This window comes from Bombus fervidus, chromosome 3 (genome assembly GCF_041682495.2).
Source record: "Bombus fervidus isolate BK054 chromosome 3, iyBomFerv1, whole genome shotgun sequence".
Lineage (NCBI taxonomy): Eukaryota > Metazoa > Arthropoda > Insecta > Hymenoptera > Apidae > Bombus > Bombus fervidus.
In genome coordinates, this window is record NC_091519.1 from 10,835,437 (window position 1) to 10,861,806 (window position 26,370).

Below are 26,370 nucleotides of genomic sequence, written 5' to 3' on the forward strand. Positions count from 1 at the left end.
GGTTGGTTTTCCACAATTTTTTCTCTAACTAAATAGAACAGCGATCAAAAGCAAACCGAACGTTGATTAAAAAAAAATGAAACAATGGTTGAGACAACAATTTGTTTATTATAGTATATAATATAATAAATTCGCTATAATAAATCACATGGTATTGCAGGAAAGAACGTGAATCGGCGTGAAGGGAAATTTTTCACAAACGGACAGAAAAGAACGAGATCTGTTTTGTCCCACTCGATTCTCGTATCGTTCTCTCGCAAAAGCGATACGCGGGTAGTTATCATCTCGCGAGAGAAGTGGAAAAAACGAGATCACGCCACGGCGAAAAAATACGAGTCTCGCTGTTGCGATTTATTTGCAACGACACTCGTAACTCGAGGCTTCCTTTTTTTCTTTTTTTTTATCGGGGCTAAGAATACTTGCCAGGCTGCTTTGTTTGATGTGGCTCGCTTTGGGCGGTGATAACGCCGTGTTATCGTCGGCGACGAGTTCAGCGTCGTTGTTATTGCAAAAAGGAAGGGGAGAAAGAAGAATAGTTTCGATCGGGAAAAATAACGTCTCCCGATACATTATTTCTTTTTTTCTTTTGTTTTTTTTTTTTTATTTTTTGTTCTCTTCGGTTCTTCGATTCTTCTTTTCAATTCCAGAGCTTCCTTCGGTTCCAATGAGATGAAATGAAACATGTTGGGAAATGACTAGAACTTCTGTTATGTACCTGTGATGAGAATAAGAACATTATTTGCTTTCCATTTGGAAGGTTTTCAGAGACTTTTTCTTTCTTCAGTTCTTCAGATATTCCGCCGACTTTCTTCAATCCTAACGAGACGAAATACGTCGACAGATAATTGAAAATTGTTATTAAATGCTTACGACGCGAAGAAAATTCTTTCAAGATTGCTAGCTTTCGAAGCTTCTCTCTTTTCCTTTCTTCAATTTTTCAGACTTTCTTCAGTTCTAATCGATCGAAGAATGTTCGAATACAATGAACAGTTTTACTAAACATCACACTTACGATGCAGAGAAAGTTATCTCTGTTTTACTATTAGAAGATTTCGGAACACGTTTTTAACTTGCAGCGCATATAACGTGCAATAATACACGAGATATCCTCTTAGTATAGCACTCGTCATTTCGACAATATGTAAATAACATATACATTTATTTATTCTAATATGCATTTCGTGAAATATGTAAACTTATGATACAATTCCACCTTTTCAATTTATAAAAGTACAAACACGAGCGATCTGCTTATACGAACGCTCTGCAACGTCTTCAATCTTCCTAAATGAACAAATATCGCTGCACGTCGCGCGTCAAAAATACACCTGATCGATCCTTTTCAATTCATCCACCACCATATAGACGTGTGTACTATCGCGTCGGCCTGCTACCCACCGACACATACGTCGAGAACGTCGTCATCGCTCGACTTTTTCCCGATACAGTGAACGATCGTTTCATCTAGCCGTGAGATGGGAACAATCGTGGACACCCACTAGCTGGGAAAATCGTGGAATGCCAGATCGACGGGCGTCAAACGTGACGCCATTGACAAACGCGGAATAATTGCGCTGTGATATGGTAATATGGTGTTGCGACAGAAAACGGCTACGTCAGTTCGAAGGGGCACCCGATTTGTCCATGGGGAACGGACCGCTGTCTTTTCACCCGCCATCGGGAAATTTGATTTTTGCATAAACACGTGGGTTCGCGGTAGCGTGGGCGTTCAAAGTGGGCAGCACGGTTACGGTGTTCGATGATGCGTCATCCTTTGCTATGGTCCGACGCACGATCCCCTTTCCAATGATACCGGGGCCCATTCGCCAAGAAATTTGTAATTTACTTTTCGTTTTTGCGAGAATCAATGAATATTCTAGAAATATTTATTTCTACTTCTTTTGTCATATATATATTTATTTATTTATGTCTTCCTTCTTCATATTTCTTCATACGTGTACATCTTCGTCCTTCGTTTTTCATTATTCGTAAATACTCAGTGGTTATATCTCATTGTTATAATTAAAGTTTTGTAAATTAAAGATCACAGATGAAGGATATGATGAATCATATTTTCTGTATTTTATAGAAGAGCAATTTTAAGATTGGATATGTCATCAACCAATGCAACGTTGATGTACATGTTCATATTTGATTTTGACTTTATTCGTTTTTTAGAGAATCTGTGAATTTTAGGAATATTTCGCTGTACTTGTTTTTACCATATATTTATTTATTTATTTATTTATGTCTTCCTTCTTCATATTTCTTCATACGTGTACATCTTCGTCCTTCGTTTTTCATTATTCGTAAATACTCAGTGGTTATATCTCGTTGTTATAATAAGATTGGATATGTCATCAGCCAATGCCACGTTGATGTACATGTTCATATTTGATTTTGACTTTATTCGTTTTTTAGAGAATCTGTGAATTTTAGGAATATTTTACTGTACTTGGTTTTATTATATATATATAATATGATTTAATAATATCGCAATGTTATTACTTTTACACTGTAAACAACAATTTACAATTTTTCGATCTTTCAAGTAACACTGAATACTAACAGTTGTTTGTATTAAATCTTTTATTATGTATTTTTACGTATATTATAAAGTATATGAACTGTAACTATTAACTTCTCGATGAAAATGATGCGCTGCTATAAAATAACCTCTCACCCGTAATGACCTTTAAGGGTTGATTCACAACGTCGATCCCTTCAACATCCACAATAACTGGTACAAATACTGATCTTTTTTTTTTTCGATAGTCATAGAAACTTTTCCAAAAAGGAAAAAATAAGAAATAAAAGATCATCTCATTTATATAAATTTGTGCGTGTTTGCTTGCAAACTGTTGCTAAGGAAATAAGAAAATATTCTCGTTTACGAAAATGACGATGTTTTGCGCAAAAGCGTGGCAACGTGGAATATTCGAAGGGAAATTTCGCGGGCGATTTCTCCGCGAGGAGTGCGTCGTCTCCCATTGTTCCTGGCAACTCGTTAACGCTCTCGCCTTACAGATCCAGTTCACGGGCTGTAAACGTAAATCCCGGTCAGCTGTATTATTGGGTCATTATTCCGGGTAAACCGTGGGGAAGCACGCGCGCAAAAAAAAAAAAAAACGAGGAAGAAGAAAAACGAGGGAGACCCTTCGGGGGCTGGAAAACGAGCTGCAGAAGCGAGAGCGTTCGCGCGAATTCACGCCACCGGATCAATTTTGCTCGAGTAAATCGATTGGAAAAAGAGTGGTGGATTGAGGAAGATTTTTTTTTAATTTGCAATTTTCTTCTCTCTTCTTGGAAATTACGTTATTCTTGTTCTATTCTGGTGGTTATATTATTTTATTAAAGCGTATAATTTTAGATCATTTGGTATTTTCAACTATAACTAATGTATTAAGTTTTTTAATGAATTTGTTCATATTGATATTATATTAGGAAGTTTTTACGCGTATGTATGTAATAAAAGGATTTTGCAAGAAGTAAAATGTTAATGAGATATTAATAAGATAAAATATTCTCACCATTAGAAAGTTAACCTTATTAGATAAATTACGAATATATAGAATATTGAGAAATTCTGTTGACAAGAAATACTTCTTACTCAACTTTCTCTCCAGATACCTGGATATTGCCAACTATCAATAATTACTTTTTCTCGACAAAGACAATCAACGTTGATATACGCAAGAAATACATAATTCCAACTACAACGTTAAATCTAAAAATCTTCTATGTTAAATCGATCGGTTGATTGCAATCGATCAATTCACCCTTTCTCCTCCAATATGAAATCTACTTCTGGTATCATCTCAGATATCAAAATTTTCGAATGATCTTCTACGTGAAATCAATTGGCCAACTGCGGTCGATTAATATATTGGCAACTAAGTGATTGCAGATTTTGTCATTTGATGGTACTGACAAAATCCGCAATCACTTAGTTGCCGAAACAATACACCAGAACGTGTGCTTTGAACGTGACGTACGTAACAAACGACACATTTCACACGAGACATTTTTAATCCGTGAAAGTAACGCGTGAAACGAGGAAATTAATGGAATCGCGAGCAAGTGGAGAAAAATTCAACGTGAAAAAAAAGCGTTTGCATGGAGAGGCCCTTTTCTGGTAGGTATTCCGTTCAGTGTGGCGGAAAACTGGCAGGGAAAGCGAAAGGGAAAGGGTGCGCTCTTCCTAAGGGTAGTACGGGTCCGGTGGTAAGAAGTGAAAGGGAAACGACGTGGCCAGGGACACGTGGACATCCGATTGTTTTCACTTTTCGAGAAGCAAGGGTGGCCGAACTGGGGCAAACGGTTATCGATCCGGAACGAGCACGATCCTCGTTCTATGTAAAATAGAAAATAACGCCACTCTAACGATTTGGAGAATCGCTAAATATTTGGAGAAAAATCATAGAAATTAATCGATGATCGTACAGTGGCTACAGAAAGTATTTATTTCTCAATGAAGCGTTTCTTTCCCACAGGTTTTCTTTTAATTGATTTATTTAGAATCGCATTCACCTCTGAAGGCTATTAACCATCTCAGTTGTATGCAAGTGTATTTCATAGAAAAATTAATATTTTAAATAAACGTTACGTTAGACTGGTACGCTATTGTTGGTCATAAATATTTACCATATTCACGTTGTATTAGTGAGCATATTTATGAACGTACCAGCTACCCGCACGCGGTTTCGCCCGCACAGTATCTGAACTTACGTTCAGTAGCTTCTATTTGATCAGACTTTAGTAGCTGAATTTGGAAAAACGGTCAAACATGCGTTTGTTCATTTTTAATGAATCTACTTTATAGACGTACAATATGTTTTCTATTTATTATTGATGGAAGATGTCGTGTATGTATCTGTAAAACTTCAAGAGAGGAATCTTCCAACATGAAATCGCTTTTAGAAATCTAAGAAACCTTCAATCAGAAGATGCTTCTTTCACATTGCTGCCTGTTGAAGTTTCAAAAACTTCGATCTTGGCAAACTGAAAGTCCCTTTTAGGAAATTTCAAGAATCTTCAAACAAAAGACGATTCTTTCACATGCAACGCTTTGAGACGTCCGCAGTTACAATTCGCAAACGGAAAAATTAGGGGAAAGAATTTTCCATCTTTTCGAGTCACGACAAAGATATTCGGAGGAATTATAACTTTGTCAAACTTGGAAACTACCACGAAATTCTTTTTTCTCCTATTGTTTCATCCGAGTGTACTGAAAAGTTTTGTAATAGTACAATTGTCCTGCACGTTTCAGGATCTGCCACAGAAACTTCGATCAACCCCTATTCAAGGGTTGGACGATTGTTGGCACAGGAGTTTGTATGATTTATCCATTCGTTCTTGGACTTGTTTACATTTTTTGATGTATTATCGGTTTATTTTTATTAAGTTTTTGTCAATGATTTAAACGAATTATTGTTACCACACTCGACATTCTTCAACTCGTTCGAACTAATCTCCTTTTTCCCATTTTTCTTAACTGATATTATTCATTCGCTTGATTCGATTCTTCTTCTTTTTATTTTATTTTATTCTATACATATATTACTTCGCTGTTATTCTATTTTGTCTTAGTTTATGTCCATCACTATGTTGTTACGTTCTGTCCACATTATTTGTCTATAACAAACGGTATATATGCTACGTCGAAGGGACCAAATAGAATTTTGATTAAAAATTTGAATACTTCCCTTTTTTTATTTTATTTTCTTCTACTTTGCATTCACCGATATTTTTCTATCTATCAAAATAAAAAGTCTAACGTATCTCAACTGTGTTTCAAAGTGACAAACTACTAAATAGTATCGCTAACTAGCAACGCAGAATCTGTATTTGACTAAAATCAGTAAACAAAATTTCGGTTGAAAACTTCGAGTCCGAGACATTAAAATTGCTTTTCTAAAATCTTTTTCTACTACAACTCCTAAACTTCCAAGAGGCAAAGACATTTATTCTCGTACTTTTTCTCCTGGATGGAGGAGCACCAATATATACAGGGTGTGACCGAATAGCGCGTTCAAGTGATTCTCCGTGACAAAGTAAGAAGAAAACACACAATTTTTCCATGTGACGCTTCGTTCTCGAGAAAATCCATTTAGAATATTCATCGAGCATACCCGAACATGATAAATTCTACATTGAACAGGAGCAAGTAATGGACGGGACGTTACTGTACGTGTGAAAATAAGTCGAGAATGTAGAATAGAATTCGTCCGCGAGACTCTTTGTTTCCCAGAAAAATATATTTGAAAGTTTCAAGTATCATACGCGTGTATCAGACCAACCATTAACCAAACTTTATTTCCTTGAAAATGCAGCTTCGAAGGAGAGAATTCTTTTTCGCTTCTTTTAACTTATTTTTCCATATAGAAGAACCTTCTATCGATTGTTCATTCGTTTAAGTATACTCAACCTCAAGTTTAAAAGTGTACTTGACAAATTTTCAAACTCGATCTTCTCAAAAAACGAAGCGTCATACGAACAAATTTCATTCCATATTTTCCCCTCTGTATCTTTCCACAACACATTACCTCAAGCCCGTTCAACACTGGGACTACCACACCAGTCAAAATTGACTGGTTTTACAACTTTATTTTACAATTCCTACTTTGTGTTATATTTTTTTCCACACTGACGTAATGACCTTCGCAACGATAACTAAAAGAATAATATAATGAATTTTATTTTGTTTTCTATGTATTCAAACTGAAAATAATTTTATATCAATTTTATATCAAGGCAAAATGTAAAAGGAGCCTGCAATCTGTTTATCGAACCCCAATTAACCAGTTTCCTCGTTTTCTACAACTTGCCACGCGTTTTTCAAATTTTTACCGCGTATCATTCGATATGATGATATCAGTTATCAGGAATATTCCGGATCGATCGCTAGATGCTAACACTAGAAATATCACAGCAGTGAAAACAACTGGTTCTACAATTTTTTAAACGTTCCAACCCTCGTTTAGGGATCATGATCCACCAAAAATGTACCACATAACATGGAATTCCTCGTGTAAGAAAGTAATAAATCAATAAATATACAAATATTCTATCATTGCGTATTTTTTAAAGACCAGTCATTTTCACTGGTTTTGGTAGAAATAGCTTCGTGTTAACTATCGGTAGTTCTAGTGTCAAACGTGTTCTTCGGCCGCACCCTGTATACAGGATCTCGCGACACCGTGTATAAGGCAAGAAGCCGAGAGAACAGTCGAGCGTGCTCTCGCAGTCGTGGAACAGTGACCCCCTGGACCAGAGATACAGTTATTGCGTTTACTCTCCTCCGTGCCGGTGCACCTACCAGCCAGGAACACACAGACACACGCGTGTACTCGTCGCACCCAGACCTCCGTGCGTTGCACCGCCGCTGACTAGCGATGGGTGCACAGTGCACACGATTCTCCCGCGTGGAACTTTTCGACGCGATCGGCAGATGCTTGGAGCCGGTCGCATAGCTTCAATCGCCGTGTATCACGCGAATCGTTCAACAGCGGAGAACATTTATTACGGAAAATGGAAATTTTTTAGGGAACTCTCAAACTGCAGTCTTCCTTTACGAGAGAATTTTTGGAATATATTTTTGAAATTTTTACAAATTTCTTTTCGAAGACTTGGAGATTTTTGTTTCTTTTGTTTTCTTTTTTTTTTTTTTTTTTTTTGTGAAAGTTTGGAAGATCACGTTTTAGAGATTTTATGGAATTTCTCTCTTGGGAGTTAGACATTTTCGTTGCATTAAAATTCCTGTTAAATTTGAATTCTTCAGGGAAATAGGAAAAGTGAAATTTCCATTGTTTTTTTGGCTTTTTGGAATAAGGGGGATCGCAGAGAGCGGTTGGTTGGTAAAATTAGATTCGATTAGACGTGTTAACCCTCCGTCTGTAACCTTATTTTTATTGACGTCGTCTGCATACTGGGTCGTTTAAATCCATGCAGGCTTTTTTTAGGTCCTTGAGTTTTAAAAAGTCCTCAAAAATTCACTGAATATTCTTCCAAGTTTCCAGAATACCATCCAATACTTTCTTACTGGTATTTGTTACTTTGATTCGCCTAAGCGAAGCGGAATTTCCACAAAAATTTGAAGAGAATGAAAAATTGCTTAAAATTACTGGTTAAAAATGATCCAATATGCAAATTGAAGGACAAGTATCGTGCTAAGTGTTAAAGGGAAGTTATTAGAATAATACCATCCTGTTGGAACAATTATAATATTAAGATTGTTAGAATCTTTTAAAATACTTTAAGAAATTAAATAAACGAAATTTGTGATTGTCGTTGATGGTTAGAAAAACTGCTACGATACTTCCATTTTCTCTATCGTCTTTTCTTTATTTTTCAACTGCAAAAGCTAGAAATAGTTAGCATTTTTAAATTCCTCCGCTATTCCATTTTTCTATTCCATTTTCATTACTGGTTAAAAATGATCAATATGCAGAGTGAAGGACAAGTATCGTGCTAAGTGTTAAAGGGAAGTTATTAGAATAATACCATCCTGTTGGAACAATTATAATACTAAGATTGTTAGAATCTTTTAAAATACTTTAAGAAATTAAATAAACGAAATTTGTGATTGTCGTTGATGGTTAGAAAAACTGCTACGATACTTCCATTTTCTCTATCGTCTTTTCTTTATTTTTCAACTGCAAAAGCTAGAAATAGTTAGCATTTTTAAATTCCTCTGCTATTCCATTTTTCTATTCCATTTTCATTACTGGTTAAAAATGATCAATATGCAGAGTGAAGGATAAGTATCGTGCTAAGTGTTAAAGGGAAGTTATTAGAATAATACCATCTTGTTGGAACAATTATAATACTAAGATTGTTAGAATCTTTTAAAATACTTTAAGAAATTAAATAAACGAGATTTGTGATTGTCGTTGATGGTTAGAAAAACTGCTACGATACTTCCATTTTCTCTATCGTCTTTTCTTTATTTTTCAACTGCAAAAACTAGAAACAGTTAGCATTTTTAAATTCCTCCGCTATTCCATTTTTCCCTTTCACATTTTGTATTTCAAACGTCAAATTCTTGACGTCGATTCTCTTTCTTTTATTTCATCCACTTTCTCTGACGTGCGTATTTACATTAAAAGACTACAACCAATCTCCTCTATTGTTCTTTATATATGCGCATATATATATATATGTGTGTGTGTGTGTGTGCATGTATTTTTTTCCAATCGATTCCTTCAATATCACAAAAACAACACGGAACAATATTCTAACAGAAAATTGAAAAACTATCGAAGTTTTTCATTTCGAAGTTCTGTTATTTTCGAAGCGATTCGAGGCTATTGCTAGTTGTACGCGAGTCGATCTCGATCGCCTAGTTGCGATCGCGAGGAAAATCGTGAAGGAAACACTGTGTGTGCGTATCTTGCGGAGTCGTTGGCGAAAAATTACGACGCTTTGTTTCGCGCGTCCCTGTTTTTCTCCTCTGTGCGCCAGAAACGCTTCTTTTTTATCTTTCTTTCGCTCGAACACGTTGTACCCGATTTTTTTCTCTTTGTGGTCTTTTTAACTGGACATGCCTCGTTTCTCACGGACCTCTTTCCTCCTTTTCTTTTTATTTTGTAAATTGCATTGCATTCTTAAACAAATAAAACGCGTATCCAGATTGACTCGAAATTGGTTTACTTCTGTGTGTACGTATACATGAACGTTTGAGATTATTACAAATTTATTATATTTATTATATATATAATTTATTATTAAACTGCGAATTTTTATGCATTTACAGGCAATTTGAAAATGCAAAATTACATAGCACGTAATATGAAAAAATACTCAGAGTATAGTGCTTTCTGTAATACTTGATACGTTAAAACAATTTTCTACTTAGCTTCTATTTTTGCAATTATATTCTCGAAAACGCGAATTTGCATAAAATTTCAGGCTTCTTGCTACATTACGACCGTAACTTAAATATAACTTATTATACCGTGAAGAGGGAATAAGAGAAAACCGTTTTGAAGAAAAGTTGTTCTCGCGAAGAAAGTGTAAGAAAAATTCTTGCACAGAACAATTCTTCTCGTTAAAATGAAAACTTGCAGTCACGAATGCAGGTTAATTAAGAGAATATTTTTTCTACGGTGTTCGGTTCTCGATTCTTGTGCAGATCGTCGATGACTCATTTAACGGGAGAAAAAGCAGAGAATCGCAACGCTACAAAGTGACCCGCTTTACAGTTTTATTTCGAGCTTGTCGAATTTAGAAACAATCCTGTATGCCTCGGTCTCTCGATTAACGCCAGTGACGCGACCAAACGTATCTCTTTGTCCTGGGTAAACGAATCGATACGAAAGACGTTCATAGAACAACATCCACTGAGAAAACTAGCCAGCTTCCCCGACCTCCCGATTAATATTTGAAGATTTCAAAAGAGTAATATCTTTCTCTTCGAATAAATAAAATTGGTTCTAAATTTAATCTACCGCTCTTACTTCAAAAATACCAGGAAAAATGTGTATTTTTATTATTAACGGTTGATAAATGGAAATTATTTCCGGAAGCTCAGAAATCTACAAAAATCATGAAAGCTTAAATCGATGTGAAAGAATAATTTTTCCTACAATTTGATATTAACATTTATCGCTAGACTATAGATTCCTATGAATTTATGCGAGTGGAAGACGCAATAATAAACAGAATGCACATATTGTAATATAAAGAAATATATAAAATATGGAATACATTGTATAAGATTTAGTAGATAAAATAGTCTTCTATGTAAGTTCCATTCTCTTAATTATATTCGTAAAAATATATATTTGCATAAATATTCGCAGTCTATTTATCACGGCTTAGAAGACTTGAATTAAAGAACACACACAGACCATTCTAAGTTTATCTCGCATCACTAATCAAGATTTATATTGGCTACATTCTCATTCAAAGAAATTCATTGAGGGAGATTACGCCCGTTTCCATTGGAAATATCGAAAATGGAATTCCTTCGTCTTGCTGTTGCAACGGTACGCAGTTAGAGGTGGTGGTGGTGGGGGAGAAAAAAAAATGAGAGATGAGAAGGGATAAGAAGGGTCGTGGCCGATGTCGACACGGCAGAAATTGTGCGGAATATCGAAATTACACGCGTGGTGCACGCGCGGCTCGGTGAGAACCGAGATAACCTCGTTTTGGGTGCAGCGAACGAAACGGGTTTCCTGCAGCCGGCTTTCGTCGTAGGGAGACGCTTTTGCATTCACGATGCCTCCATAGAATGCTGTTTCTAGAAATCAGAAACTCGCGAATCTTCCATAGAATTAGCCCAATCTCCAGGTTTATTTAAGACTCTCCTTATTTCGAGAAATTACCAATTATCCTTTTCCTTGGTATTTTAGGACGACGAAACGTGGTTCCTAGAATCATAACGAACAATTAGGATACTTTTTCTCTTCTGAAAGTCTCCTGGAAGCACCGTGGTTCGTAGAATGTATGATTCATAAAATTATCCTAAGTTTATCTAGATTTTCTTAAAATTCTTATCTTACTCGAAAAATTACGAATTGCTCTTTTTTCATTTTTTAGAACTACGAAATATGATTCCTACAAGCACGACGACTACGTTACGTTTTCTATCCCGAATTTGTTGATTTGTAAAATTATCCTGATTCCCAGTTGTCGTTGAAGTTCCTCCCGTTTTATTCGCGAAGTTAAAAACGAAGTACAATTGTCTTATGCGCAATGTGTGAAATAAATGTGTTTAGAAGTGATAAAGAGGAAATACTAAGGAATTTTTAGATTTACGTAGAAATTATTGAACGACGAGAGAATAACAAAAATTGTTGCTGTCGCGGAAGAATATTAGATACGCAAGAAACACTACGTTAACCGAAAGAATTTAACTCAAACGTACTGTCTATGACTCGATGATATCGTTTATGGGTTGAAACTTGAGATTGTAACGAGGGTGTATAAACGAGGTGAGAATTCTAATTCGAACAAATATTAAAACAATTCAACGTTAGTTAACGTTAGTTAAAGGTTTTACTTGCATATAAATACATTATTTATGGTATTTTATAGTACAAAAACTTTTGAACGAAACAGGAACGAGCTGCTTATTACCCAACAACATACTGGCCAACAAAAATCCGCTGAAAAAATTGTATAAGATAAACAGGAACATAGCATTATGATAAATACTTGATGCAGAAATAAATAAACATATCTGCGATACAAAAACAAGTGGATAATTACGTGTGTATAGTAACCCATATAGACAGTCTGAAATCGTTGCATCGTTTCGCCTTTCCCAGTAGACGGGTTAAAAATTGTCACGCACGCGAGACACACAGAGAACGCGATGGAAAGAGAGAAACGGTGAGGCGGGAAAGCAAAAGCGCGATAATAAAATGGCTGCGTGCAATTCGCGTACACTGGCCCCGGCTATCTGATCGTGAAAGCTAAAATACAACTACCAAATGCTCGTACTTTCTACTACGCTACTTATTGCGAGCTATGCGCGATAGCAAAGTGATAAAACGTCCTGCAAAACAAAGAGAGCGAGAGGGTGAAAGAGAAAGAGAGAGAGAGAGAGAGAAAGAGGAAGGTTAAGGGGAAAAAAGAAGAAGAAGAGACAAGAGACAGTGGTCGACAGAGAGAGAAAGAGAGAGAAGAGCTGGACGCAGCGGCGTCCCACTTTCCAAGCAAAAGATACCCGCGAAGATAGCTTGCACGGTCCTCGGACTCTTTCCAGCTAGGCGAAAAAATCGAAATGTGCTCGATAACTCGATTTACAGGCCGATACCACAGCTCTGCCGTGCCACTGTTTGCTCACGGCAATAATCACAGGCAATCGCAGCTCATTGCGGATTTTTCGGATTTTTTGGATTTAGAACGTTGTATAAGGAGAATTGCGATTTAGGTTAAAGCGAAGTTGAATTTTTGATACGCGGGAATGTGATGGAGATGCGTATGGAAACGTGGTAAAGGAAAAAGGAAATATGGAAATGAAAAGGAAGAATTTTTGTGGGGACTAGAAGTCATCCTGACGTTTTCTCGATTTTTTTTAGGACTCACGCAGTGATCAGAGTTCATTCTTTTTTGTATAGGCATAATGGCAATTTATGCTGGAGCAGAGTGGATTTTTAATAGCTAGAAATTTAATGATAATAAATAATAATGAATAATGTGTGTAGAAACGTATATTAGTAAAGAAAGTTCTTAGGTAAAGAGGGACTTTTGGCGATCAGATGTCAACCTGGATATTTAGCATCTTTTTATGACGAATGCAACGCGACATTTTATAATAGTGATTCAGATTAGGATTAATGGTGGGTCTTTGATAAGTAGAAATGTGGTATTAATAAATAGTAGTTAATAATATGTAGGAAGATTGTTGGAGAGAAGAAATGCTGATGAATTTTTGAATTTACTAAATGGCTCTTAAAAAAGTGGTAAAGAGAGTATCAAATGAAATGTGAAAAGATATATGAAGAAAAATAAACAAGTAATAGAGAATGTTACATAATACTAAGAATATTACATCTGCAGTTTCTTAGGAAAGTTTATACGGCATAGTAAAAAATACTCCGAAATTCCTGAAATCATCGAAAATTTTGAAGAATGTAAAACAAAAAAGATGCTTAGAGAATCATTGAGAATGTGAAATGTACAATATATATAATCGGAATAATCTGTCATAGACACAATATTCTTAATAATATGAATATTAAGAAACATTCAAAATTTTATTCGATTCATTAAAAACTATGTACACAAACACAGTAAACTATTCTAGAATTTTCGAAACTCGTCGTTTTCACGAAAGCTTCTCTTAAACATGTTAACACGGAAGATCGTAGATGTTCCTCGAAGTGAAAGTTGACGATTTTCAAATGGTAAAATTGCAATTTAAAGTGGAATTTTTCAAGGTTAACAAGGAAGTAGGTTCACGAATCAATCAGCCGGGTACAAACAGATAAGAAATTAAAATCGAGAAATCGTTGTGCGGACTTTCACGTTTTAGAAGCCTAGATCTGTTTCTTTCGGTATAGTAAGCTATTTAATCGCCTATTCAAGACGCAGTATAATATGCAAAATCAAATGAACGTTATCAATAGCCTATTAAAAATTCCTCGATAACACGGATTTATTGCGAGTTGTTAAGAAAGAAATGAAACTTTTGCTATTTTTTTTTTTTTTTTTTTGCATACCATTAGAACAACATACATACTTACTGTGCCATATAAACGTCAATAGAAGTGTACGATAGTAATTTGTTACACGATCAAATCACCATACCTTCGCTTCAGCCTATTTAACCTACATATTATCTACATTAATCTACATATTTACTCAAGAATAACTACTAGAATGAGTCACGAGCTCTTTCACGGTTTACATCCTCCTATTTTATCTGCTGATTATTTTCCTTAGATAACATTATCCACACACGAAAGAATAACATACAATTAGCGAAATGACGGTGTAAAATGTAGCACATCCTAGAGCACTCCGGTTAAACGCTGGCTGTATCACTTAAAATACTCGCCGTATGCATCTTTAAAGCATACATATTAGAATAAGAATAAATATGATAAGAACAAATAATAGGAAAAATAAATTTCATAGGAATAAATATATATAGAATTAGACAATATGATCAAAACACAAGAATAGAAATTAAAGTAAATTTGCAATCCTCTTAAAGAATAAAATATAAAACGTCGAAAAAGATGCAAAAAAAAGATCAATAAGCAACTTTGAAATTTTTCCGTAAGCTTAAATATTATCGTTAATACAGTGTGATCGATCACCTACGATAATTTCCCATAACGTTCAACATTCTCATCCTTTAATGTTATCGGAAACTCCTTTCGCCGCGGGATTAAAAATGAATAACGACGAATTGAGCTTAATCGATCGATCGATTTCAGTTCTTGAACTGAATCTTTTAGTTCACGATGGATGGATCTTCTGGTGGTTAGAAAGCGTAGGTTTACAGATGTTCTGTTTTCGGAAAGTTATTATGTATAATCCTTATATATCGGATCTGTTGATTTACCTAACTGTTTTCTGCCTGATAATTGAAATGGCATATATGTATAATTGATGTGATAGAAATATATTTGATGGAACATACCGTTGAAAATAACGTGAGTTCGCGCTCGCCATCCACATGCAGATGCGCTAATTAAAATAAATAATAACTGGAAGATAGTTCTAGATATAATCGATGGATTTAATCGATAGGTTTAAGATATTCTTTCGTTGTTATCCCTAGTCCATGTAAGAAAGTGCGACAAAGGTTTTTCAGCTTAGAACGATGTGATAGATTTATCCAAAGAATAAAATAATAGCCATTGTGATCCTACCTCTAAATACAGAAATAACAACACATACATACGAAGAATAATCGAAGAATCTTTTTATCTCAAGTATAAAGTAACACGTAATCCTACAACCGTTCTAAATATGTTTTAATGTCGACGTATCAAACTCTTTAACGTATAAGACTAGAGGTTGCTCTAAACATACGCTGTCTATCTATTACCTACCAGTATGTAAAACGAAATTCTCTGGCTGGCAGACGAAAAGAAAATTAGAATTTGTAGGGAGTAAACGTGGAACGAGCAGCCGATGAAACGCGCCGCTGATAACTCAATTTACCGACAATTACGCGATTGTGATACGGTTAGTCGGGCGAAACGATAAGCACGCGCTTCGACCATTTGCATATCGGTATTGCAAATTTACGATCCGTGTACGATGGAACTGATTCCGGCTTCTGTCGAATGAGACGCCGCTCTTGAAAGGCCGCGGCATAATTATTCATACGAGAGCGAGAAAACCTCGTGATCGGAGCCGGCGAGAACGACCATTCGCGATACCGCTCACAGAAATTTGCATATCACCGAAGAAATTTATGAACCGGCACGGTGGATCGATCATCTAACGCTCGACGAACGAACATTGTCGACGTTGTCGCTGTTCCAGCTGTAAACGAGCTGACATCCGATGTGCATATATATACAATATACATAGATATACAGTGGATATGAAAAATACTCGAACGTACAGTAGAACTTCATCTGAGCTTGTCGCGGAGCAAACAGATTATACAGGGAGTCTCACCTGAAATTACCAGCTTGGTTTTTGTCATTATTATTATTCGCGACGAGAAGTGTTTGGGTGGAAGTTGAACGGTTTCGAGGGTTTGCATGTTCTGACATTATTTTTTCTTTTTTTTTTTTTTTTGTTGATGAACGCGTCAAGGACTTATGTAAGACAACTTTCATTTTTTAAATGGATTCATAGGGGTGTTTTTTAACGCGCTGATCGATACAGCTCGCTATTCACTGTGTAAAAGCATCGAGTTATTTCTACCGACGAAGTTCATCCATCAGTTTAGTCGATATTTTGACATTTATTTTGTTAAATTTAACGTATAAAATACGGAAGGATGGAGATAAAATCCAATGCTTTTTACGATAATTGTAACATCAAGTATTTTATTGGCAATTTAAATCGGTTGCTGAAGATTCAGAAACAGACGCGGAGAATATTTTCTCTTTCATTTGACAAATTCAAATTAAAATATCTGCTAAGCTGATGGTTTTTCAGCATAAGCGTGTTAATACTTTTATCAACGAAATGACGCGTTGCATTAACAAAATATATGATCCCATTTAAAAAAATCTAAGTAGACCTTGCTAAGTTCTTTCTATCTTTCTAACTTCTAAAAAGGTAATAACATCAGGAAAACATTCAACCTGCATCCAGATATTTCCCCCTACGAATAATAACAATGACAAAAATCGAGATTATGGTTTTGGACCGGACGAATTCATGTAATAGGACCAATTTTTCTATTCGTTTCCACGTCCAAGTAAGTGAATTCAACCAGCAAACGTTCGGTTAATCGGACATCAACTAAAAGCGCTTCCAATAAATAGCGTTCGGAGCTCCACTGTAGCCTTATTTCCCGACGAAGCTTTTATCAGTCTTTTTATCAGGTAGTACGCTTCGTTTTCCTCGTATTACGTATCGTATAGTCATTCGAAGACACCACTGAATAATGAAATATAATATATTGTTGTAGATTTGTAGCTATGCTATAATTTTTCCCTCTCATCTTCTTTCTCTTGCCTGGTTCACAGGTTCGGTAGCTTTCTGTCAAATAATTTGACAGGATAAAATAATTCCCTTTTTGTAACCTCTGTTATGAATGATTTTTAGGACATTAGAAACCACAGGTTTACGAACAATTCTATTTTGGGGAAGTTTAGATTTTTTTTATCGAGTTTGTTAATTTCTCTGTTCGTAGTTTTGGCTCTTCATACGTGTAGCAACATGGGGCGTTTGAAAAAATTTCCACGCCATAAAAATAGGCCAACGAAGGCACACGAGAGAAGCAACCTTGAATCGCAATTGAACCCTCAATCGCGATGTCAGAAGACACCGGGGTCCAATTGTGGCTTTGAAGCACAATTGAACACTGGTTCACCATTCTTCCACTAATATATTTGAAGTCATCGAAATCACAGCTTCGTACTTCATCTTTATCAGTAGAGGGCCGATTGGGTCAACATGATCCATTAAGGGATCGGCGAAAGCTATTATTTTCACCTATAGTAAATCTTCGACACCAGCGAAACATGGAAAAGGAAGAAGAATGGACGATGACTTGTGCGAAAGAGGAAGGGAAAGAGCGAGTGATCGCAATGGAAAACGATCTTGGAAGAAGAAAGTCGACATCGGGCGACAATGTTTCGCGGGCATAAATCAGATCGGAGAAAGTTACAACCCCAATTAACCTCTGTGATACGGGATGACTCGTGCTGCAGGGTTCGTTGAACCGATCTCCGAGAAACGAGAGAACGCCATGAGCGGCAGCCCGTTTTGGTCCGTTCACCTGATAACAGACCGAGTAATGGCGGATAAATATAGACGCGGCCGGCCACCGTCTTTTCAAATTCGAATTTAGATTAAATCTAACCACTATGATATGACGAATAGCAGAGTAATTGTTTTTAGTTGACACAGAATCGAAGGACGCTAATTAATAAAAATTTATTTGCCTCGCAGATTGCTTTGATAGTCAAAGTATTGAGGATGTAATTTAATGTACAAATATGTCATAATTAAGCTAGTCATCGTGCTTTTAAATTTGAATATACATTTAATCTAACCGCTACAATATGATTGATAAGAAAATTAATTTCCATAGTTAGCAGAGTCGAAGGATATTGATTATTTTGTTTTGCGAATGTAACATTGAAGCTACATAAGTGTCGCGTCTCTTTAAAATCTTAAATATCGCAATTGAAATTAGAAAGGTTCGTTTTCGATGTACGAAATTCTAAAAGTTCGATTAAGTACATAAATGTACCGCATAAACTACGCTCCTAATTTTCCATCGATGTACCTTCCACGTATCCTACGTTATTTTTCTTCACAAAAATATTCCAATGTTTTTCAAACGGTACAATATACGTCCTGGACACGGTATACATAAAATATCGTAGAAAGTATTTGCAAAATGATAGGATATAAATTTTATCACATTCCCTGTACTACGATTATTCTCTGGTTCCTCAGGTATCTAATATACATATTATTGAAATTTAAAGGATTCCCTTTCACACGTAATACCGCAATTTCCATGACAATAATACGAAAATACTTGGCTCGACTCTCCCTCTGTAAGGGAACTTAATCCTCACGCAGAAGAAACTCACAATGGCCCCTTTCTACGTAATATTACGTCCGCCATTGCCGTCTTTCGCGTATTACTCCGTCGTTGAACGTCGCCCGCCTTAAAGCCGGCAATTTCTCCGATTTGACGGAGCGAATCGGCTGGATCGAACTCGCGCCCGCTCACAAAGGCTCCGTTCCACTTCTGAAAATCGTTCCGCCGGCAAAATCGTTCACTGGAACGACACGATAAACTTTCTACGTGCGTGCAACGACGAAACGCATCGAGTTCTCGGTTCCCTTTTGTGCACACGCAGCACACTCCCTTACACAGTGCGCGCAGCCTCTGTTTACGATGATGTAACTCTTCCCGCGATTTATTCGCTCCACCTTTACCAACATCTCGTGTAAACGCCACAGAATTCATTCCTTTTATTTTATTCTTCTGTTCGGCCGTCGAAAGACTTTTTATACATTTCTGTCTTACAATTTGCACGTACATAATAGGCGCATAAAAATTCCTTTCTTGTATCACACAAAGCTGTATTATCAGTTTCGTTTAATTGACTTTGTGCAGATCGAAGATATTGATAGTTGATATTCGGCTATTTCTAGGCATTGTTTCTCTTTTCTCTTTCTTCTGTATCGTAATAAAGGTAAAATATTGGAGGATAAGGATATTTGCTCGCAATTGGCAAGATATTCCGTAAATTTCTATCTTGCAATTTGCAGATTTCTTTGCTTTAAGAACGACAGTTATAAATTTGTACGAGCGACTTTGCGGAGATTGAAGTTAATATTTAACTATTGATTATTCCTAGCTATTTTTCGTATCACGAGAAAGATCATAGACTGGAAAGTAAGGTAAGATCGTTACAATCTCTTTTTCGCAAGTTTATTTGTAAATTTCTATTTCGCAATTTGCAAATTTCCTTTTCGAAAAAGAGTAACACTATCGATCTTTCTAAACAAGTTTGCAAAGATCGAAAAGATTAATTTGCAATTGTTTTCCATCCCAAAAGAAACGTCAGACACTACAGAGTAAGTTAAGATTCTTGTAAATTCCTCTTTGACAAAGAATTTACGCTTCGAGAAAAAGTTTCGTAAGACGAAGATCACGGGCTTGTCACAAGGAAGATTCGAATCGATACCGAACGATTAGCTTCGATTGTAATTCAATTGTCGTTTCTCGCGACGCGCAGTTTCGGGGCGGGCTGATTCTTTATTGGGGTGATTGACTGCTTCTCGAAGGTTGATCGGTCCATTCTTTTTTCTTCTTCTTGTCTCCCTCTGTCTCTCGTTCCTTCTCTCTCCCTCTCTCTCTCTCTCTCTCTCTCTCTCCCTCCCTCTCTCTCGTCATCACTCGTAAATTTCGAAAAGCCTATCGACAGAATGTGTTTGGTCTGTCGATGGCGTTGAAACACGCGCTCTGTCACGTTCCGTGTCGATATTTTCGGCCGATGAACGAGAGCGGAAAGAGGTGGTTCCTTCCTTAGGAATGCTTAGATCGATACTCGAGGAAATATGATTGCTTTCTGGAGAAATCTTCTGGAATTTAATCTTCAAAGGTTCGTGAAACTTGGTCGAAGCGAAGTTTCAATAATAAAGAGGAAAACAAAAGAATTTTGAAGATTTTGAGAAGCTGCACATTGTACGTTAATTAGATTTTGTTATGACCTAAGAGGGAAATACAAAATTCTTGAACAAATATATAACAAGATTGAATATTAAGTAATTGTTAATGTTAAATATTTCGTTAGAATTTTCCAATATTGGTATTAAAATTGTAGTTAAGAGAAACAAGTAACAAGGAAAAAGATATTAGCATTGAGAATTGTAACTTAGTGTTCTTATTTTCAAGACTAAAGGTGCTCCCATTTTTCCCTCTCGAGGTGTTCGAATACCTTCGAACGAACGAAAAGTTACACACCTGTGAAATTAAAATGAGAGGAATAATCAAACGAATGGCGTAACAAAAGAAAGAAGAATTGGAGGGGGAAAGGTCAAGTGATTACAAGTTCACCGAGGGAACAGTCGAAATTCGTGGCTGTAATTTGCATGCACAGGAGGCGGGTTCAACGAACTCGAGATACTCGGGGTCAATTCGTGGAGGGACCCTGGAACTTCCTTCAACGAGACCTAACCCCGTGAAACCTCGACCCGGCATTGAGGCGATGAATTACGAAAATGATCGAGGGAAAAAAAGACGAGGAAAGAGAAGGAGCGGCAACGCTTACGCATCGCGGCCCAATTCCACCAATCTAATGAACGAACCTATTGTCCGTGAAGTTGCAGGAGAAATCAGAGACGTTACGCGTGGATAATCGGCCGAAAACCGATGAAAATTTTAATTTCGCGCCGCCTTGACACAGTAATTGCTCGAATTAAGCCTGGAGATTATGGCGAGATTATGTAAATTGTAAGTTAATTTTGGTACCGTGGAAATTTCGTTCGGCTGGTGATGCGAGAGTTTTTGTTCAACGAGATTGGGGCAATTTGAAATTGAAATTTGTGGAACAGTGGAAGGTGGAATCAGTGAGGTGGATAAGAATAATTAAAATAATAATCGTGGAATAATAATCACGGATATAATAATAATAACTAATATAACAGTGGAAGGTGGAATTAATAAAATGGGCAACGATAACAATTGAAGTAATAACGGTGATGAAATATTAATTACAGAGCAACAGCTTCAACATTAACTGTATTCTTGTCTTTTCATTTTAACATTGAACATATATTTTATATATTCGTAACCTCAGACATATTGTTTAACCTAAGTTATATTTTTGTCGTCTATTTTTATTCTTTTATCTACTTTACTTACCTGCTTTATATCAAAATATTCCTTCTTAGCCATGAAATGACATTACGCTAAGGATAAAAGTGTGCCTATTACATTACAAAGAACAATTTCTAAAAATCTACTGGCATACAATTAAAAGGTGAAATTAACTATTTCGAAGTTGGTTGATTCGCGAGAAATGGAAACGCTATAAGCAACCATTTCTACCCCTAATTCTACGCTTCAGTTTTATTACACTCAAGTTCTACAGCTCAACTTCGTGACGTGTAATGTCTATAATTTAGTTTCCTGAGCCACTTTTGAAGATTCGCGAAAGACCTAAAAATTATAACACCGTAACGACCGAACAATCTCTACCCCCAATTCTATGCTCCAGTTTCGTGACATCCGATTTCTGCAATTCAGCTCCGCGATAGCCAAATTCGAAGTTTGATCGACGATTGGTTCGAAGTCGAAAGATTCACGGGTGCTGGTGGAACGCGTCGATAAGTATCACGAAACGAACTTCGCCTCTCCTCTTCCCTTCGTCATAGGATCCCCCCATCGCCCCGTGTTCCGAACGTCTTCACCGACGGTCGTTCGTCGTGCAACGTCGAGGTTCAACGAACCCGGGATGACGTGATACTGCCATGTTGGGAATTTATTATCTGACTCCGTTGTCCAACGACCCCCGCTTTTTGTGTATCGCGACGCGACCGACCGTTCCTCTTTCTTAGTTCCTTTCCGATTTCACCGGGGGAGGATCGCAAGGCGTGCACGCGCGAACGTGGCACCACGTGGCACGCGGCCGCCATCAACGATTTTCCAACGGTACTAACCGCCCAGGAACACGGTGGCGAACAGGTTCGTGGAATTTCTTCTCTAATTCGAGATATTAGTAGAATTTAATTGGAATTTAATCGAACATTCTGCTATTTTTGATTCGATAATTGGTTTCGAAATTGCTGTGTTAAATAAAGGTCGCGGTTAGTAGAATGCTGTTGCGATTAGGATTGATTTTTTCTGATTTGAAAGCAGTTTTTGGACGTTAAGTAGGCACTTGAAAATGACAGGCTTTGTGAAGATTAATCGTATTTGTGTAAGAGAGAGAAAGAGGTGGATCGAAGGTTGAAACGTTGGTTGAAACGATGGCGAAGGAGTTCGTGAAGTTTCTTTGCGGCTCGAGATACCAGTGGAATTTATTTGGAATTTAGCCGAAGGTCGTGCTTTTTGCCTTTAGAAGCGAGTTTGTTAAGTAGAGCTTACGATCAGTTCTGGAATGCCGTTGGGATTACGATTGATTTTTTCTGAATTGAAAGCAGTTTTTGGGCGTTAAGTAGGCGCTTGAAAATGACAGGCTTTGTGAAGATTAATAGAGAGCTCGGTCGAAGGTTGAGACGATGGTGAAGAGGTTCGTGAAATTTCTTTGCACTTGCAGATACCAGTGGAATTTATTTGGAATTTAGTCGAAGGTCGCGAGTTTGGAAGTTGGTTCGCTAAGTTGCTAAAAGTTGCGATCAGTTGTGGAATGTTGTTGGAGTTACGATTCATTTTCGGTGAATTGAAATAAGTTTTTGGGTGTTAAGTAAGTATTCAAAATTGACAGAGTTTGCGAAGATTAGTAGAGAGTTTGATCAAAGGTTGAAACTGTGGAGAACAAGTTTGTGGAATTTCTTTACGAAATATAATTCGATTGCAAGTTGCTTTGAAAATTGATCTGAAAATTGAATGCTACTGGGATCACGATGAATTCTTGGTGAATTTAAACGAGTCTTTGAGTGTCGAGTATACTTAGGAATGACAGAATTTTCGACGATTAATACAGGTAAATTGAAGGTTTGTGAAGTTTTTTTCATTCGAAATATTGGTGGAATTTATATAAAATTTTGTCGAAGTCTTGCTTTTTTTTTATTTTTGGTTTGAAAATTAGTTTAAAAATTAATTTGTTGCACAGAGGTTGTGATTAGTTCTGGAACGTTACTGGTATTAGGATTAATTTTTGGTGGACCGTAACGAGTGTTTGGGTGTTAATTATTTAGAAATTGCAGGGTTTGTAAAAGTTAATAAACAATTCGATTAAATGTTAAAATGGCGATGAAAAGATTCGCGGAGTTTTTATGGAATTATAATTTAATCGAACTGGTTTCCAATTTGAGAGTTTTAAAATGGAACAATTGTTGAACAGTTGTTGAACAATTTTTGGTAAATTGAAATCAACCTCCGGTGTGTTAATTAATTATAAAGGTAGATCGATCGAAGGTTAGAACGGTGGTGAAACGGTTCGTGAAATTTTTTCGATATTCGAGATATTTATAGGATTTCTTTCCAAAAATTGTTGGAGTATTGAATTTCCGAGTTTTTGAAATATTCGAATTTAAAGCTTGAATTGATAAAAGCATTCACTAGTTCTTGTATAACAAACAGAATTTCTATAAAAAAAATTCAGCATTTAGCTGAGTATTATATTACATTTCACGTTAACCGAATGTAACTTAATACAAATTCGTATTTTCCCAGCAAAGAATCTTTAACCTTTGCACAAACGAGCTATAGTAAAGCACGTGGTTATACGCGATGGAATTGCACTAAGAATTTCAGAGAATTTTTCTAGCAATCATAAATATTTCTCAGCTAATTAATCCCGCGTCAAACATGCAAACACAAAATTCTGATCCAACGTCTAACGTAGCATCGTAATGGCAAAACATAGAAACTGCTAGGTTTTTAATTAAACATTCCAATTACGTATCTCTAACTGAGGTCGTTGACGTGTTTACGCGAAACATGATTAAAGGTCCTCTATCTGAAAAATTCACGACTGAAATTCCATCTAGTGCAGGTGTAGAAATTACCAACAGTACGATATTATTGATGTTTACTAGGAAATACTCAAGTTACTCGTATACAGCTTCTTCACTATCATAAGCAGCGTCGTGTTTCGTCAGTTTATCTACACACAAATAATGTTATTATATAAACGCTTTGTCAGGATGCTATAAGAATTTTGTGTAAATTATCTTAGAATATTTGAAATTATCGTAGTTATTATAGTTCTACTGTTCTATAAAGAATAATAATAATATTCTATTAAAACGTTTAACATTCGATAATTTGATTAGAAATAATAGACGAACGCTATAAGGATACGTAAAATGCCATAAAGTATCAATAAAACACTAACATGTAGCTATATAACATTATATAACAACGATAACACTGTGAATAACCGCGTAATATCAATTTCACTGTAAAAATTCCCATCGCTAATTTTAAGAAGAATTCTTAAAGATATCAAAACATTTTTACGAAAAATACAGAAACGTTAAATTCTATAAGATATGGAATAATAATAACGAAGAAAGAAAAATTCTCCACTCCGACTCGTCGTTACGCTATTTTACTAAAAACAACTCGTGACAACACGCAACGTTTTGCAGAAGAATTTCGATGGGAACGATTCACTTCCCTCTTACGACGCGGCTTTCCTATTCTCCTTGGAAACCCATTGGAAAGTCGCGAGATTGATTCCGCTTATATGGGCTGGCGCGAGTGAAGATGTTCGCTGGCCGCCTTAATTGACGGCTCTGGCTTTATTCGATGGCGCGTGCAGCTTTCGAACGGCCTTGCAGAAACCGTTTTCCCGTCCCTGATCGCCTCGCAAAACATCCAGCCCTGACTGAAAGCCGATCGGATCGAAAGCTGTTCTCTCATCGCGTTTCTCATCGTTTCACGGGGATTTCTATGAGTCCGATCTGGTTATACTGGTTCCTCCTTCGTTGGAGAATTATTTTCGAGAAGTACGAGAAACAGGGTTGCCGTGGAATTTTTCCAACTGACGTAGTCGTAGCTTTGTGAAATGTGAGGAACGTGGATGGTTTTGAAGAATCGAAGAGACGTAAAAGCAGAGGTTGATGACTGTACCGGTTACGTCGATCGTCGATTCTTCCTTGGAATATTATTTTCCATTACGAAAGGAGAGAGTTTTCTTGGAATTTTTCGAATCGATGCAACGCCAGGTTCGCTTTGAAACGATTTTCGAAATGCGAGGCGGACAATGATCTTTGACCGAAGAATTTCAAATTGATGGACGTAGCGGATAGATGATGCATGTAACGATTTGGTTACATTGAATCTTCTTTTGTTAGAAAATTATTTACGAGCAAGAGAATCGATGCAGTGAGTAGGTTTGCTTTGAAAAGATTTTTGAAATGCGAGCAGAACAATGGTTTTTCGTCGAAGAATTTCGAACTGAGAATGATGGATGTAATTTGGAAGATGTTTAAGTATAGAAAACGCAAGGTTGTTGTAATTCTTTGGAAATTCCTGGGAAATTAGTTTCTTACTCGGTGGAAAAGATTTCTTGAAATAAAAAAAAATTTTTTTAAAGTCAACTAATCAAGCTAATGTAACATCATCGCGATTTCCGATGGAATTTTCAATAGAAAAGAGTAAGATGAATGCTATTTTCTATTCTATTAAATTTCGTATAAGTTTCTATTAATCAGAAATTAGAAAAATTAATTATTCAGAGAACTTATAAGTTATCTCGGGTTTACGATGAATCTATTTCCTCGTTAAAAGGCATTACTTACGATTTAAAAGCAATTGAAATTGATACGAGAAAAGTTTGGATTGCCCTCTCGCCGGAAGAATTTCGATCCAACGAACCGAGTGCACGCTTTCTCGTCTTCGAAATCGTTCAACTTCCACTTCCAAGTAATTTTGCATCGAAATGAATCGTCGTAAAACAATCGAGGTTGCCTCGAACGGAAGTTCAGTTTACCGTCTTGCACGGAGAATTTTAATGAAAGAACCTGCTATTACATTGCCTTTTAAAACAATCATAAAACTATTTAAATTGACTTTAGACCTAATTCTACTGCTTGGAATTTCAAATAAATGTCATTCCTAAACAATGTCCTAATTTC

The 26,370-nt window shown here is 36.4% G+C and overlaps 1 protein-coding gene across 8 annotated transcripts in view; it reads left to right on the top strand.

Annotated features, from left to right (window-relative positions):
- Positions 1-26,370, top strand: part of E23 (ABC transporter G family member E23) — a 268,872-nt gene that overhangs the window by 195,529 nt on the left and 46,973 nt on the right. Inside the window, exon 1 of one of the 8 annotated variants that reach the window (XM_071999706.1) lies at positions 22,172-22,306. The exons of the other annotated variants lie outside the window; for them this stretch is intronic. The gene's annotated coding sequence lies outside the window, so the exon portion shown is untranslated. Of the gene's footprint in view, positions 1-22,171; positions 22,307-26,370 lie in introns of those variants that run through there. 8 annotated transcript variants of the gene reach the window in all.